At 46.0% G+C, this 17844-nt stretch overlaps 1 pseudogene across 1 annotated transcript; it reads left to right on the top strand.

Annotated features, from left to right (window-relative positions):
* Window positions 1-2681: 2681 nt before the first annotated feature.
* Window positions 2682-12365, top strand: LOC310891558 (zinc finger CCCH domain-containing protein 11A-like; annotated as a pseudogene). The gene is made up of 13 exons: window positions 2682-2870; window positions 3099-3218; window positions 4001-4124; window positions 4569-4772; window positions 5299-5418; window positions 5927-6007; window positions 6424-6534; window positions 7273-7335; window positions 7594-7689; window positions 8479-8865; window positions 9981-10150; window positions 10567-10628; window positions 11406-12365. The product of its transcript is annotated as a zinc finger CCCH domain-containing protein 11A-like (transcript).
* The last annotated feature ends 5479 nt before the right edge of the window (window positions 12366-17844 follow it).

Raw genomic sequence — 17844 nt, 5'->3', positions numbered from 1 at the left:
AAAATAATACTTCCTGGAAAATTCACTAGTGTTTGTGTGAGTAAAAGGTTCCAACCTTTTATTATTAATTTGTAAGAACTATTTCATCCGCTTTTGTCCAGAAGAGTCAGAAATAATTTGCACAGAAATGTGCAGCATTTTAATGAAAGGCTTCAGAATCACTCTAATTTGAACTTTATCTGGTCTGGTTGCAGGTTTTATGACATTTAGTGTCTTAAAAAAAAAATCAAAATATCTGACTTCACATCAGAAAAAAAAAAAACCTGCTTGTGGCTAAATAAAATCTGTTGCAGCTCTGGTCATTGAAAAATCATTGGCTGTTAAATTGGACCTAAGTCATCTTTTCTAACCTTTCATGATCTTGCAGCAATGGATGATGATGGATATATGGATTAGGGAACAGCACGTGATGGCAAACCTGTGGTATTTGCTACAGCGCAGAAAGAAAACAAATTGCTTCCAAAAAATCAAACTAATTCAAAATTCTTGGTATCATGCAGCCATGCCACTGGCAAAGTGAGCATTGCCCTGCCTCTCAAAGCTTGCTGTATCCTTGATCTGCTGTCTTCCTGCTGTTAATTGATTGCAACTCTACGTGTCTGATCAGGGCTACGAGTTGTTCTCGATATGGATACCATACGACATATACTGTGCACGCTTGTGTGTATAGATATGTTTATCCTGTATGCATGTACATATTTGATCTGGATAGGCTGGAGCGATGGGCTGAGGTCAACTGTATGAAGATCAACAAGGCCAAGTGCCGGGTCCTGCACCTGGGGCGCAACAACCCCAAGCAGAGCTACAGGCTGGGAGATGAGTGGCTGGAAAGCTGCCTGGCCGAGAAGGACCTGGGAGTGTTGGTTGACAGTCGGCTGAATATGAGCCAGCAGTGTGCCCAGGTGGCCAAGAAGGCCAACAGCATCCTGGCCTGTATAAGAAGCAGTGTGGCCAGCAGGTCTAGGGAAGTGATTGTCCCCCTGTACTCGGCTCTGGTGAGGCCGCACCTTGAGTACTGTGTTCAGTTTTGGGCCCCTCGCTACAGGAAGGACATGGACGTGCTCGAGCGAGTCCAGAGAAGGGCGACCAAGCTGGTGAGGGGTCTGGAGAACAAGTCTTACGAGGAGCGGCTGAGGGAGCTGGGCTTGTTCAGCCTGGAGAAGAGGAGGCTCAGGGGCGACCTTATCGCTCTCTACAGTTACCTTAAAGGAGGCTGTAAAGAGGTGGGGGTTGGTCTGTTCTCCTACGTGCCTGGTGACAGGACGAGGGGGAATGGGCGAAAGTTGCGACAGGGGAGTTTTAGGTTGGATGTTAGGAAGTACTTCTTTACCGAAAGGGTTATTAAGCATTGGAACGGGCTGCCCAGGGAGGTGGTGGAGTCACCATCCCTGGAGGTCTTTAAAAGACGTTTAGATGTAGAGCTTAGCGATATGGTTTAGTGGAGTACTTAGTGTTAGGTCGGAGGTTGGACTCGATGATCTTGAGGTCTCTTCCAACCTAGAAATCCGTGATACTGTGTGATACATATGTATGCATATTTGTGTGCTGGCCCCCAGATCACTCATGGTATAAAGCATTGGCCTCGAAGGCATACTCATCAAAATATTTGGTAGATCCTCCATTTTTTTCTAGTTCCCTCAAAATGAGAGAGTTTTTACGCGCTCTCTGTGTCAAAAAGGCAAAACTTCTGATTTCCACTGTCGCTCTCGCTAACTTTCTATCACTCACTCCTCGTGTGTGTGTCTAAACACATATGTGTGTATGCGTATGCACATTTGTGTATTTCTGTGCACTGGTGTGTTTTTTGCTGTACAGGTAATAAAGACGGGGAAAGGTTTTAGTGTTTTCTTAATAGGTGAAGAAATCTTGAAGACCAGAGATTGGAACATACTGAATTTTGAATTAAAAAAAAAAAAAAAAAAGTCAAATTTTCTGGCTGTGGAAGATGGAGCCTCATTTTTGCAGCCACTTTGAATCACGAGTTCATCTCTAAATGCACTGGGTTTTTTTGTTTTTGTTTTGTTTTGTGGTGTTTTTTTTTTTGGTTTTTATTTTTTGAAGAGCTAACTAACCCTGGCTGTCTCCAGTCTGAGAGAGTGTTCAGATGGACTTGCTTCCTCCATTAGTTATAAGCTGTTTAAAAGCACATCCTATGTTTGAATTGTGGATGAGAGGCTCCCTTGGCAAAGTGAGGAGGCAAATTCTTCCTACCCCTTTATCATTAATTCACGGATTCAGTGTTGGTTCGGCCTCCAGGAGAAGTTAACTGGAAGTCTTTGAAGATCGATAACTTTGCTGAGGTTGTCCAGGTAGGTGAACTCGAAGACCCACAGTGACTGGAACGTGCTATTTAATGCGTCATACTGCGTTCTGTAGAAGTTACTCGTAGCCATAGTTGATCATTGCCTTGCATGTATGATCAGGTGGTTTTTGAAGAAGTGACTCCCTTTTCAGGCTTCCGGATGTGCTCCAAGGCATATTATTGAGGACGTGGAAGAGAACACTTGCTGACAAAGCTCCTGGCAGCTTTACAGAACTTTAGTTTAATATTGTGTTAGTTCCCGTAACAGCTGATTTCAAGGCATTGCTCTCCTCAAGAGACTAATTTGATGAACAGAAGAAAGCTGGAAAAATGCTTGTTACTCATTATTTTTCACTTGTTGGTACTTTGTTTAGGGTTACTTTTAAAAAGAAGATTTCACTGATCACAAGCCAGTGGAAGACTTTCAGCCCAAGCAAGGGTGAAGACAGCTCTCTCCAAGAGCAGAGGAAGTCCCTGTGGAGAGAACCCGAGCTTGTTATCAGAACTTGTCGGCATGTCTAAACAAGGAGACGATTGCTACTTCTATTTCTATTCTACCTGTACCAAGGTATGGCTGGGTTTCTTTTGCTTTGCTTTGCTTTGTTTTTTTGTTGTTTTTTTTTTTTTTTTTTCATTTTTTTCAGGAAGGGGTAGAGTAGGAGGAGGAGGCACACTGGTCTTTGGTTAACGTGATAACCAGATAGATTCTGAATTCAATCGTAGCAACCTGAGGCAGTAGCATGGACGTTTTTGAGGCTGTACTATATTTTCCTTGTTGGTTTCCTTTTGGTTACAGGGAGACAACTGTTCCTTCCGCCACTGTGAAGCTGCTCTGGGGAACGAGACAGTCTGCACGCTGTGGCAGGAGGGTCGTTGTTTCAGGAATGTCTGCCGATTCAGACACATGGAAATCGATGTGAGTGCCTAAAGATGTGTTCTCAAAATAAATCAACAAAAGCATTTTTCAGTGCTGTAGGTGTGCTGATTGTGCTTTTGCAGGACAGAGTCCTTTGCTTTGGAATTACACTGGTTTCTGTTAGCAGGGGAGGGGGTGGGAGGAAGGAGAGGGAAATAAAATCAATGCCTTAGGTATGTCTTAGCAAGATTTTCTTTTATTAGACGCCGACAGTATTTTCTCAACAGATGCAGAATAACCGCTAACTAGACTGCTAAAAGCTGCTGGAGCAGGGGGGTAATAAACAGGCTGTACTAGCCTCCTGAGAGCAGGCTTGATAATGATCTATCAGGTCTCTTGTGTCCCGGAGTCCTTCAGATAATGCTGTTCTAGCTGCCTGGGCTAGGAAGCAGTGGGGAAAGTTAAAGGTGCAGAAGAACGAAGTCTCCGAGAAGTAGTTCTGGATAGAGTTAACGTAGGCAATTTAAGATGTTCTTTTTCCCTCTGAATAATCCTAGTATAATCCTGGGTGTATTAGTTTAACCCACCCTAAACTGATGTCTGAGAGTGCCTGTCTTCTCAAACTGAATGATGACAAGGCTAAACGTGCATAGTGGTTACAGCTTCTGCAAACTTTGTGAATATGCCCGGAAATACTATACTTCCGTGATAAACTGACCTTTGGAATGATGTTTCAGCACTGTATTGTGACAGCCCTATCGCTGTCGTGACCTGGAACTGTGCATCTCTTTGCAAACCTTAGGTGCATGTTATCACGAGCTTGTCTTTCTTTCTGTCTTCAGAAAAAGCGCGCTGAGATTCCCTGCTACTGGCAGAAGCAGCCAGTAGGCTGTCAGAAAGCCAACTGTGCTTTTCATCACGCAAAGGGACGTTACATCGATGGCGTCTTCTTACCACCAAGCAAGAGTGAGTTTAGGTCCTTTTTCTTTAAGTATTGAAGAATTAATTTTGCATATTACTTAGTGGGTGCCAATAGTGTAGGAGACATCAGGTAACCGTTCATTTGTGAGTGCAGGAAAAGGTCTGCAGTCCTAGGTGGTCAGCTAAACCGAGTGTACTGCTGCTGTACTGCTGGTATTTGTTTTCTGCTTTCATGCTCAGCTTCTCTCTGCTTTATGTGATATTTGCCTTGCAGTTTGCTTTCTGTTGTTTCGTCTTCTGCTGGGTGGCAGGGAGATGTGTTGTTGTTTGAAGGCAAGTCATTGTTCACGGTGTAAACAGTGGCGGGATGGGCAAAAGGAGATGCTGCATTCATTGCCTGTGCAGGTTATCTGCCTTAGCTACCATCTTCGTGCATTGTGGTCAAAGTTTTAAACTGCCATATTACTGATGATCCTCCTCTTCCTCTAGCTACACTGCCAAGTCCGCCTGAGTCCGCGGACGATGATTTGAAAGTGGCTCAGATGTCACTGCAGCAAAACAAACTTTCTGTCCAGTCCAATCCCTCTCCATAGCTAAGGCGGGTGATGAAAGTGGAAAACTCGGAAAATGTCCCAAGCCCTACACACCCTCCAGTTGTAATCAATGCTGCAGATGATGATGAAGATGATGATGGTGAGCATGGTTTGGTTCCTGGAAGGAATTTGTGCTGTAAATGATTGTGTAAGTCTTTGGTTCTTGGAAGGAATTTGTGCTGTAAATGAATGTATAAATCACAGATGACCTGAGGTCTGACTAGCGATAGGGCAGGCAGTCCGCTCAGGTCACTGGTGGCTTTGTCTGGCAGTCAGTGGACAGAACCTGAAATGTTGGAGGAAAGCTTAGAACCACTCTTGGCTTTAGCTGGTCTGTTGTGTAAAGCTCTATGTGAAACTAGGAAGGAAATTCCTTTTTTTTTGTCTGAAGAGTAATATGTCGTGTAGTAGTTAAAGCTGCAGAGAGAATCTAGAGTCCTAGATGTTTTGTCCTAGGGTAGTCTACTTACGAGTTCATCAGGTCAGTGTAGCTGTATTAAAAAAAAAAAAAAAACAAAAAAAAAACAACTTTTTTATAGGAACCATGGACTGAAGTGTCATTGCATGAGCTACATAATCACGAACAATCTGGCCTATGCATAACTGAATAGATTTTTCCCCTTCAGACCAGCTTTCTGCGGAAGGAGAAGAAACTAAAACTCCCGTCCAGCAACCAGCTGAGGAAGGCCAAAATGGATTACAGATGATTTCCACTCGGAAAGCCAGTGCTACTACTGCTAAACAAGGTATTCCAGCACCTGTAGTAGGATAAATCGGCAGGATAACTTGACAATTAACTCAAAAGCAATGTGGCGTAAAAACACAACAGAATGTAGGGGTGCTGAATGGACTCGGTTATTTCCATGATCTCATTTCTCCCTGATACCATCATGTGCCCATTGGGTCAGAAAGTTGAACTGCTTTTCTTTCCTTTTGGAGAACAAAACAGGGTCACAGCATGGAGTTTAAATGGCTGCACGTGCAGCCTGGCAACCACTGTTGAAAGCCATATCTAACGATAGAGGGATCTAATATCACGTAAATGGATTAAAATTAAAACTACAGTTTTTACCCTGAAGGGTGAAAGGAGGGGCAAAATGCCATTGATTCTATGGTTGTTTCACTTGTGAGGAGTGTTGACAGGCTTTATTCTAAATACTTCTGAAAGTTCCTGAGCACTAAGAAGCCTGAGGATCTGTGGTCCTCAGTGAGTGCCTCTAAGCCTTAGTCTCATTAACTGTTTTCTGTTTTCAGAGGACGGTCTGAATTTTGGAATAAAAACACTTGAAGAAATCAAATTGCAGAAAATGAAGGAAAAAACTAAGAGACACGGTGGTGAGTTAATATTCCCTGCTTCCTTACCCGGTTCACCTTCATCCTGTGTGATGATTTTTCTTTCAAAAAAAACCTCTTCCAGTAATACCGGGTAGCTGGCTATGCTTTGGTGAATCCAACTATTTTGCCAAAGAAGTGAAATTTGATTGGCTTCAGAATGGCAGGTGATGGTGGCTGGGAGCTGCTTGAGGGATAGACTTCCATGTTTAGCTGGGGGCATCGAGCAACCTGATTCTCAGCCAGCTGGTATTCTAGATGGGAATTCCAAGGGCAACCAGAGGCAAACTAGTCACCTCTCTTATTTGCATGCTCTGGTCACTGTATGTTTGACAGTAATGAATAATTAAAGTTTTTTGTTCTTCGTGATAGTTTTTTCTGTTTGGTAAACTTCCTTATGTTTTGCTTGCTCTGAGCAGAAGGTCCTTCAAGATCTTCTCTTCCTCCCGTCGATTCTATGATTTTTCCTGCTCCGGAAAAGGAAAATGTCCGGACAGTGGTGAGAACTGTGACACTGTCTACAGAGGAAGGTAATAATTCATGCTTTTGTTTTGATTTCATTACTCCTAAACTGGAAGGTTAAGCAAGAAGGAAGGCAATTCACCCCTGTTAGCCTCCTGGTGCTGCCGCCTTCTGTTCAAAACATGCTTTTATGCTGAAAGTCCCTGGTTGTACTGGAAAGCTTTGGTGCTCAGGTTAAGTGCAGTAGCAGGAGAAAGAAAAAAATGTGTCAGTATGCAAATAGGGGGATAACTGAAAAACAGGAGAGTAACGAGAAGAAAGAGCTCTAGAGGACAGTGCTATGTAAGAAGCAATTTCTGAAGCTTTAAAGAGGCTGACAGTGGCACGTGTGGACAGTAGTGCGATAGGAGTCTGTGTATAAATTATATTGTTTAGAGTTGTGCAAATTCCTTTGAAAGGGAAAGAAGTGAAGAAGTACTTCTACTCATAGACATTCACCTTAGAAAGGAATATTTCTCAGCATTTGTACCTAATAATATTCTGCTTGCTTATGCAGCTCTGTTCTGCACAAAGTATAGCTGTCAAGCAGACTCAGATTCATTCTCGACTACATTCAGCTGGAATTTGAGGCAAACACTGAGACTATGGATACTTTTTCTAAGTTAATTATAGTTGAAATATGAGTTTGTGTGGTTTAGCTGTCAAAACAGTACCTTGCTGGGTTTTTTTTGGACATGGGCTAACAGTATACTATTTCTATTGGCTACTGGTTTCTATGAAATAGAAAAATTTTACTTTTGTTTTAGGGGAGGAACCTGTGGTTCGACTAGATCTTGCTGAGAAACAAGGAAAACGGAAAGCCTCCGTGGGTAAGAACTTTTTATGAGCTGTTATTTAGGTGCCGCCTTCTCTATATGACTGCATTGAAGAGTATTTTTGACGTATGAGAGGAAAATGCGTTGCAGTGGAGATCTGTGTTGACTGCAGAAATGGCAAAAAAACCATTTAGCAGCTGAAAGGCAATTTTATGAAAATATGCTTGAAAAATAGAAGCTTGTGGTTGACTGTTCTCAAATCTTCCTGCAAAGAAATGTTCTTAAAATATTCCTTGTTTTCTCTGTCTGAAGCTGATGTAAGCGCCCTTCCGGTGAAGCGCAGCCTTGCTGAAAGGCTGGGGAAGAAGGTGGAGGTTCCGGGAAATGCTGACAAAGCACCAAAGAGAGGTACAGCTACTAAACAGGCATCTGGATGTGATTCACGGGTTTTGTAGTTAGGCTTTCTGTTTGTCCTTTTCCTGCGATGTTTCTTTTTGCATGTTGGCTGAGGTCTTAATCACCGGGATTCAAAGTTACCTTTCCTGCCTTGTTTTTGAATGTGAACACAAAGTTGACGTTTATGCAGCCTCCCTAATTTGGTCTTTTTCTGTTTTGCAGTTCAAGTTCCCAAGTCTGTGAAGGAGAGGCTAGGATTACCTTCTCAACGGACTAGTACTGCGAAAGGTAACAACTGGCTATTAAATATACTTTCTCCTTCTTCCTTTCCGTGAACTTAGACCGTTTTCATACAGCCCTAAAAAGGAATTCAAATGAAAACAAAGAACTGATTCCTCTTGCTCGAGTGCTGAAGCTCTTCTGACAGCCACTATCAGAAATCTGGCTCTAGGTGTGTGTTTATTTTCCGCTTGTGCCTTGTCAAGGTTTTAAGCTGCTTCTGTGAACCATCATATACAATTAGAATAGAGCCACTGCCAGGAGCAGGAATTTGAAATGCAGTCTGAAAAAGTAATCAAGTAAACTAGCATTTCTGTGTAGCAACTCTCTCTGGATAGGGCTGGTCTTCAAAATACAACAAGTGGCTCAGAGGAGGAGGAGAATGTTAGGCTATTGTCCTAAGATGCGTTATTGGGAACGCTCAGGCTTAGTTTTCCTTAGTACTGTGACAAATTTTGGAGACTTAAACTATTGTTGGACTCTCTTTAAATGTTGGCGCTTCTCATTTCTTGATGATGACAGGGAAGGCTGCTAAGCCAAAGGGAGAGGTCCATGTGAAAACACTGGAGGAAATCCGTCGTGAGAGAGCTCTTCAGAGACGAGAATGTCAAGCCAAAGCCCAGGCTGAATGGCATGGTAAAACCAAAGATCCCAGCGCAGGGGCAAAAATTGAGGGTGAGCCCAAGAAGCAGAGCGTGCTCACTCTTTCCGGGCCCAGCAAAGTGCAGTCGAAGGAGCCGGCAGGTAAAGCCAAGCCAGAAGGAGAAGTGTGTGTTAAAACCCTGGAAGAAATAAAGCGCGAGAAAGCTCTGCGGATGCAGCAGAGTGGAGAAAATGTGCCAGCTCCCCCAGCACAACCTGGACCTGCCCCAGCCGGGCAGAAATCGTTATGGAACACAAAGCTATCAGGTAATAAGATGCTTTAATACCTGCCCCGGTGAGGTGCTTCCCATATTGAGCAAGTTCCGTTTGCTCAGGATCTGCTTTGCTTTTTCCTTCAATGCAGAGGATAAAAGAGTTTAAGGCTGCAAAGTTCAAAGGCAAAGAAGGGCCAGAACATGCAACCATGTCTGTTTTCGTTAATTACGTGATGGTATTCTGTATTTCCCACTAGAAAATTAACACATTGAGGGGCTTTTTAGTCTAATTTTGGTATTCTGTTTTTTTCTGCCATCTGTTTATGGTATGAAGTCCTCCCTGCGTTGAGTTCAAGTTCACCTTCCTCTTTGGCATGTGTTGCTTAACTTGACACGTGTATGTGTTTGTAAAGCATGCTTCAGCGTCTTAATGTGGGGGGCCAGTTTCTGTCAAAAATGACAGAGGATCAAAGGCCTCGTTGTTAAGATTATATCAACTTTGTAAAATGAGATTGTGTGAGGGAGATAAGGAGGGCTTAAAGGCTGCATGCACTGCACATTGTAGCGTTTCTCTCTGTCTCATGGGACACGAGAAAATAAACACACAAAGAAAACAAGTACCCAGCTTTCTTTCGTTTCTTCTCCTGCCAGCCAGATGTTAGGTCAGGAATGGGAGACTAGAATATGACTCTACAAATTTGGATTTTGTAGAACAACTTAATAGATTTTGTGGGACATCACTGCAGGGGAGAGGAAGCTGGTACAACAGTTGCATACACTCTCTTGTCTTACTATACCTGCTGCTTTTCCTTTCCTAGAGGGAGCAAGACTTTAAATACAAAAGCTGTCAACATTTGTGAATCTTACTAGACTTCATACAACGTCTTAGAGTATTGCTTGCACTTGGGATCGCTCTGTGTCTGAGTTTCCCTCGTCCTGGATTATGATTTACTGTAGCTATTCAGTTCCTTTGTTCCTTTGTATGGATTGTTGGTAGACGGAGTTTACTATGTGGAAGATATTGCTGAGAATCCAGGCAATGGCAGTGTAATTCTGCTGGCCAAATACAGTTAACTGTGTAGACGGGCCGTGGAAATGAGGAAGAGAACGTGGATTTTTCATGAGGCAGAGCAAGACTGTATCAGTTCTCTCTTCCTTTTACTCTAGCCAACTTTAACATGTTTGCGAAGCCTTGGGATGGGAAAGTCGCTTCCCCCAAGAAGAAGGCACTGAAACGTAAGGCACCTGGCAGTTTTCCCTCTGCTGTAGCAGCTGTGAAGCCACGGACTGCCTCTGACGCTGACACAATGGGACCTCCAGCCAAAAAAGCAGCTATGGTAAGGACAGGGGCTAATGCAGAAATGGATCCCTTGTAAAATTTACACCCTCCTCTAGGAGAAAAGATGGAAAACTCAAAAGTTCTACAGGCTTTCTGTTTCCTTTTAAATCCAGTAGCTGCCTACAGAATTCTTGTAGTACCCTTCCATATTTATTAGATTAATGGCACTATTTACTTAGTCCTCTGTGATTCTGTGATTTCTCTGGTGTGGAGGATTTTGTCCATTAATGCTGTGTTCTTAAAAGACACAAGATCATTAGTAACCTCCAAGTGAATATTAACTTTCTTCAGGAGCACCTTGGTTTTGTATTTTGGCTAAGGCTCCGCAATGCCAGAGGAGAAGCAGCATGGAGGAAAAAGCTAGTAAGGAATCTTTTACCCATGAGTCCTAAATGCTGTTTTGCTGCTTTCTAGGCTGTTCCAGCCACGCTGGAGCACGTCCCAGCCACCAGACTTGAAGAAAATCCCCAAAACAGGTGATGACCACAACTTGTTCTTTTTCTCAATCGGTGTATATCCCCAGTGAAACATAAGTTCTGTCACACGTGGGGAAAAAAGGAGGGTTCTGAGATAATTAAAGCCCAAATCCATCAGAGGAATAAGTCACGTGAAATGACTTTCTAGCAGCTAGCAGGAATGCTTAATTAGACTTACTTTCTTTAAATGCTGCAAGTCGGTACAGCTTTCCAGTGACTTCTTGCTCTGTCTGAATACCTAAATGAGGATGAGGTGAAGTTCTCCTACTTCCTCGTGAGGTGATAAATGATGAGTAGTGTCCTCTGCCTTTTGGTCCTCAAGAATGCCACCCGAACAAACATACAAGGTGACAAGAGTGCAGGGAGAGCAGAGGGAAGTGATGGCTGCAGATCAGCTTCCTGTAGTGGGGAGCAAACTCTGCTGAGTGTGCCGTGGGAAAAATGACTAACTTAGCAAACAGATATTTGCAGATGGAGACTTCTTAACATTTTTACAGGAAAATTAAGCAAGGTGGCAAAGTGCCTCTTGCTACAACAATTGAACCATCTTTGCTAGACTCCAGGTGCTCTGGCTTCACAGAGAAACCCCCAAACTGAAAAATGTACCTGCTAATATATTGGGCTCTAAATGTCGCCCTGGGTTAATTGAATAACAATCCCTGGGTAAGATTGAAGTGCAGGAGGGGTTGGCTACGGTTTTAAGAGCCGGTTTGCAGAAAAGGGATTTCCCGTTAAGAAATGGCATATACTGATTGTTCTCTTCCTTGCTCTGCCAAGACCTGAAGCACATCTTGGAAGCCAGGCAGAATCTGTGGAGCCAATGGAGTTCTCAAGCTCGACTTCAGCTTCTTCCCAGCTAGAAGAAGCAAGGACACGCCGGCTGAGTTCCACAGGCAACGCGCCCGTATCTGTAGACGAGGATTTAGAGACGCTACTTTGGGAACTCTCAGACGGCATACTGGAAGCCGAGCTCGACTTGGACCCAGGGAAGGATGAGGATGACCTCCTCCTTGAGCTTTCCAAGATGATTGATGATTGAACTGCATAGTCCTATGGTATATTAAAAAAAAAAAAAAAAACAAAAAAAAAACAACTCTTCTTCTTGTTGGATACCCCGAGGTGATCCTTTTTCTAACTGAGGCTTTGCAATGAGACTTAAAGCACAGTTGGAACTGGTAGAAATTGGCAGGATCTGCACTCAGTTGTCCTAAGTTTTCCTGCTGGTCAGAGTTAAGGTCTTGTGCATGGTTCCGTAACTATAGGTGGCTACCTTTGATATCAAGAGGACAAAGCACTTGTTTCTTTTGGCACAGAAAGATGTCCATCGGCACGCTGTGGTGGCTGTGAATTGACGTAGTGATGGAGCGATGCTCTGAAGGCTTAAACGGAAAGCTTCTTCCTTCCGCCCCCCCTTGGCACAGCTCGATGTTGGGCACATTGTGAAGCCTGGGTGTTCTGATTTCTCGGACAGTTGATACCCAAATCCCGGAGTTACTATGTCAACTCTTGACTTTTATTTGTGTATGCCATTGTTTTGACTGTAATCTTTTCAGATGATGAAGCTGTAGGGGCGGGAGGGAGCAGAATAATTATTCTAGCGTTGTGGACCAAACATGCTGCCAGGAGTGGTGGTGGTGGGGTCAGCCCACCCGGCCTTACTTTCAATTATCAGGGATGATAAAATGGTGTGAAAAGCAGCAGCTCTGCGATACGGCTACGCTACCCCCACTCCCTTCTCTTGTGCTGTACCAAAGTTCCCCCAAGCTTTGGTTGGTGCTTTTTGCTGGTGACAGTAGGACTCCAGGGCGAGTAGTCGGGACTCTCCTGCAGTAACTGGGTCAATTAAGGGTTGGTTTAAGTGCCTCCTGGTTTTTAAAATTGCTCCCCTGAGCTGCTGGCTCTGCTGCCTGCTACAGCAAATGTTCGGGTGCCATCAGCGTCGCACTTGGGCGTGGGCACTGACTCTGCGGAGGAGAGCTGAGGCTCGCGTGTATTGTGTACCCTGCCGCCAGTGATCGTTTTCCCCTAGCAGATCTATTTTGAATTATTTCCCTAAATTTTAGAGGAACTTTAGGCTCTTTGTGCTATGATTTGTGAAGCTGTAGGGGCCCTCAGGCATTTGCTGCTGGCAGAGAAAAACCGCTTGTCGAATTTGTTGTAAATACTTTCTGTTTGGACAACAACGCCTGTGTGTGTGTGTGTGTGTGTGTGTGCGCGTGCGTGCTTTGACGACCCCCTGCGACGCCCCAGCTCCGCGAGGGAAGCTTTGAAGCGGCTCTGGGAAAACCTCTGCGGAAGAAACCGCTGCTGGTGACTTGCGGAAAAGGGACTCCACAATCAGTGAGATTGTAAAGTAGGTATGTTTATTCAGCGCTGGGCAGCACGGGAGGTCGTGGGCATGAAGATTGATGACTCTTCCTCGTCACCGCTAGTTGACCTCTTGTCTTTGCACAGACTCAGTTGCTCCTTGGCTCTTGTCCACCTGCAGGACCAGTTTCTCCCAGTTTCTTAAGATAGGCTCGCTCTCTTATTAGGAGACTGACCTGGGTAAGGGGCCCAAGGCTTCTTGCTTTAGTTAATTGGCACAATGCACCATAGTTAGCAAAGACAATTAGTAGCATCCTAGTTTAATGCCGTCAGCGCTCTATCTCTACTTGATAAGATTCTCCTAACTCCCTCTCTCACTGGAGCCCACGCAGCCCTCCGTCCTGCCGAAGGACTTCACGGGGACTTCTGCCGGCTCCGGGTGCCCGCACACAGACAGAAATGTCTTTGAGAGAAAACAATCAGGAGGAGGAGAGCTCAGAGACTGCGGCCGGCTTCGGCCACCTTCCCCTCGCTTTCCCTCTCCGTGTTCAAACCGAGCACTGTTCTGCCGTCAACCTTCGCTGCCTCTGCCCGCGGCGCTGGGCTTTCGCGTGTGCCATTGCTCCTCTACATATTTTATCCTTCCTTTTGTAAGGAATGGTCCAGCAATTCGTGTCACTAAGGGATTTGAAGGGTTAACATCGAGGCCCGGGTCTAGGTGATAAGAGAACAAAGGGGTTTTTAGGGAAAAGTGCTGACTACTGCAGGGGATGTTGCTAGAGTTTCTGAAATCCGGCGCAGAGGCTCCCAAACGAGGAGGAAGGGGGAGATGAAGGACAATTGAAGGACAAAAGCCTGGGAGGAAGACAACCAGCATTCAGCCCGAGCAAGCCCCGAGAGACCACCAGAGACTGATACGCAGGCGCCCCTGGGAGGGGTTTCGGATTCCGGAAACCAATTCTAATAACCCTGCCTCTTCTCGAAGTAGTAATGAATATGTATTAGCCTGGGAGCATCAAAACCAGCCGCCTTACGTAACAGGTGTGCGTCCTGGGGGAGCAGAGACTCCCGGCGCACCCAGCGCTGCTTGCTTGCCTCTATTCGTTTAATAAATTGTAAACTTTGATTGTAATCCTATTTGGATTTATAACAGCCATTTATAACACTTTTTATATTTGTATTTTATTTAAGGCTGTCTTGCCCCCCTCCCCCCCCAGCCTCGCTGCTCGCCAATAAAGCTGGCGCAGGGGCTAAGGGATTTGAAGGGCCTGCTTGTATACCTAAGGGATTTGAGGGCCTGCTTGTACACCTTTGGGGACTGCCTCTTTTGGGGGGGGGGGGGGTGTTAGGAGCTGCTTGTATACTTTTTTAGGCATTCCTCTGAGAGGGGGTTGGGAGCTTCATGTATACTGTAGGGGCCTGCCTGTACACTTTTGGGGCCTGCCTTGGAGGGGTTGGGAACTGCTTGTACACCTTTGGGGCCTGCGTCTGCGTGGGGTGGGGCGGGGGGGGGGGGGTTGGAGCTGGTTTTAACCTTTCGGGCTTGCATCTGGAGGGGTTGGGTCCTGCCTTTGGGGGGGTGGTTGTGAGCTGCTTGTATACTGTAGGGGCCTGCTTGTACACCTTTGGGCCTGCGTCTGGGGGGGGTGGGAGCTGCTTGTACACTGTTAGGGCCTGCCTTGGGGGAGGGGTTGGGGCATATGCCTTGGGGGGGTGGGGGGAGCTGCTTCTACGCTGTAGGGGTCTGGGTCTTGGGGGGTTGGGGCTGTTTGTACACCTTTGGGGCGTGCCTCTGGGGAGGATGGGGAGTTGCTTGTAGACCTTTGGGGCCTGTGTCTGGGGGGGGTTGGGGCCTGTGCCGGGGGGGGTTGGGAGCTGCTTGTACACTCTAGGGCCCTCTGGCAGGCTTTGGGGCCTCCCTTTGAGGGGGGCAGTTGGGAGCTGGTTGTACACCTTTGGGGCCTGAGTCTGGGGTGTGGGGGCTGGGGCTGAGGCCTGGGGCATGCATCTGGGTGGTGGTGGTGGGGGGTCCAGTTCATGGGGGGGGTGGGTTGGGAGCTGCTTGTGGACAGTTGGGGTCTGCATCCGGGTGTGGCTGGGGCCTGCTTGTAGACTTCTGCAGCCTGTGTCTGGTGTTTGGGGGCTTTTCTGTAGTGTTTGGGGATTGCATTTTGGCTTTGGGATGTGTCTAGAGCTTCTGGGGCCTAGCTGTAGTGCTTGGGGCCTGCGTCTGGGGCTTTTCTGTAGCATTTTGGTAGCGTGTTTGTGATTTGGGGTCTGTATCCAGGGTTTTGCCTTTTTTGTAGTTTTCAGCTTTGTGTCTGTTTCTTTGTTGGTTGCCTGGGGTTTGGGGTTTGGATCATTAGTCAGTGTCATTAGCGTCGGGGGGTTGATATGAAGGGTTAGGGTTGTGGTTAGAGTTGTTAGGGTTAAAGAGAATAAGGATTTTAGGGTAAGGGGATCAAGGTTGTGGGAATAAAAATGTTTTTGCACAGAGTTACATCGTTTAGAGGGAAGGAAGGTGGTATTGATATATGCTTGCAGTGATAAGAAAGCTTAACAGACAACCTTGTAAAATGCAGACAACCAGAATCCTTAGAGCAATTGGGTGGAAATCACGGTGTAAGAAACATTACCACCTCAAAGAGGAAAACAGTCAAGAAAAAAATAAAATTGACTAGTAACAGGCCAGCAGCTGTGTATTTTCTGTGAAGCACTGTGAAACTACCCATCACTACCCAGTCAATGGGGAAACTGGGGAGGGTCCTGGTCACCGAGAGGAAAAAAAAAAATATATAAACTGTGTTATGGAACTAGTAGGTGGCTTGTGGGACGCCTGCCATTGCAATAGTGAATAAAAATGCTACCTCACTGAGATACTTGCCTGAGCCTATGGTATTGGTTACAGAGTGTTTCTAATAAGGTGTTAGGGTTTTAAGGTTTCAGGGCTAAGGCACTAGGGTTGGGTTTCAGGGTTAGGGTTTCCAGGGTTTAGGGTTAGGATTTTAAGGTTGTTAGGGTTGGAGTTATAAGGGTTAGGGTTTGGGGGTTAGTGTGTTAAGGTTTTAAAGTTTTGGGGGGTTTTAGTGTTGATAGGGTCTCCAGGGTTAGAGCCTTTAGAGTCTTATTTTTTTGGGTTAGGGTTTAGAGGGTCTTAATTTTTAGGGTTAGGGGTTTTAGGCGTAGGTCTTCAGGGCTTTAGTGTGGTAAATTTTATCGGGTTAGGCCTGTAAGAGTTTTTAGGGTTAGGGTTTCTAGGTTTTTTTGGGGTAGGAGTTAGGGTTAGATCCGTGGGCGTTGTAGGGTTAGGGGTCAGGGCTCTTAGGGGTTAGGCCTAATATTAGGGCAGAAGGCCAAAATAAGAGGGTAGGAGTGCCCCCAAACTTGAAGGGTTGAAGCCCCAAGTTAGGGGAAGGAACCTCCAAAATTGTGGGGCCCCCCAAAGTTGGGCAGAAGAACTTTTAATATTAGGGGGAAACCCAAAAAAGGTGGGTGGGGGACTCTAAAATTGGGGGGCACCCCAAAAATTGGTCGCGTCCCCCCAAATTAGGGGAGGAACCCCCATAACTGCGGGGAAGAACACCTAAATGGAAGTGTGAAATTCCAGAATTGAATGTGGACCCCCCCAGAACTGGGGAGGAATCCCCAAAATTGGTGGGGACCCCGAAAATTGGGGTTAAAGCCCCTGATCTCAGGGGGTGAAGCCCCAAATTAAGGGAAGGAACCTCAAAAATGTGGTGAGAACCCCAACATTGGTGGAAAGAACCTTAATATTAGGGTGGCAGGCCAAGAAAGGATGGTGGGGGACCCCAAAATTGTGGGGGGCTTGGAATTGGGCGGGAATCCCCAAAATGGAGGGGGAACCCCAAAACTGGGGGGGCGAAGCACCAAATTAGGGGAAGGAACCCCATAATTGTGGGGAAGAACCCTGAAATGGAGAGGTGAAAACCCAAAATTGAGGGTAAACCCCCAAAACAGTGGGAAAAGCACCATAAACACAAAACGGAACTGGGAATGTAACAGAGCAAAAAATGGCGTCCTACAGCAAGCTGCGAGGCTCAATTTTCTGGCTGTGCTGGGAAATGTAGTTCTTGGGCACTGGGTTTCCGGGAGGCCATGTTGCCTTTCCAGAGCATGTCGGGAGGTGTAGTTCTCGAGAAGCCGCTTACCGAGCAGCCATGTTGGCAGTCTGGGGAATGCCGGGAGATGTAGTGTTATGGCAGTGGACTTCAGGGAGGCCATGTTGGTTTCCCAGAGCATGCCGGGAGATGGAGTTCTCGGGCACTGGGTTTCCGGGAGGCCATGTTGCTTTCCCAGAGCATGCCGGGATATGTAGTCTTCCTGCAGTGGGCTTCCGGGAGGCCATACCGGTTTCCCAGAGCATGCCGGGATATGTAGTTCTCGGGCACTGGACTTCCGCAGGGCCATATTGGGTAAGGGTTTAGGGTTTAGGATTTAGGGTTAAGGTTAGGGTTAGGGTTAGAGGGTTAGGGGGTTAGGGTTAGGTTTAGGGTTAGGGGGTTAGGGTTGGGTTTAGGTTTAGGGTTAGGGGGTTAGGGTTAAGGGGTTAGGGTTAAGGGTTTAGGGTTAGGGTTAAGGGTTTAGGGTTAGGGTTAGGGTTTTGGGTTAGGGTTAGGGGTTAGGGGTTAGGGTTAGGGTTAGGGTTAGGGTTAGGGTTAGGGTTAGGGTTAGGGTTAGGGTTAGGGTTAGGGTTAGGGTTAGGGTTAGGGTTAGGGTTAGGGTTAGGGTTAGGGTTAGGGTTAGGGTTAGGGTTAGGGTTAGGGTTAGGGTTAGGGTTAGGGTTAGGGTTAGGGTTAGGGTTAGGGTTAGGGTTAGGGTTAGGGTTAGGGTTAGGGTTAGGGTTAGGGTTAGGGTTAGGGTTAGGGTTAGGGTTAGGGTTAGGGTTAGG

Source organism: Anser anser (genome assembly GCF_964211835.1).
Source record: "Anser anser genome assembly, contig: HAP1_SCAFFOLD_129, whole genome shotgun sequence".
NCBI lineage: Eukaryota > Metazoa > Chordata > Aves > Anseriformes > Anatidae > Anser > Anser anser.
This window is presented reverse-complemented; position numbering and strand designations above follow the sequence as displayed.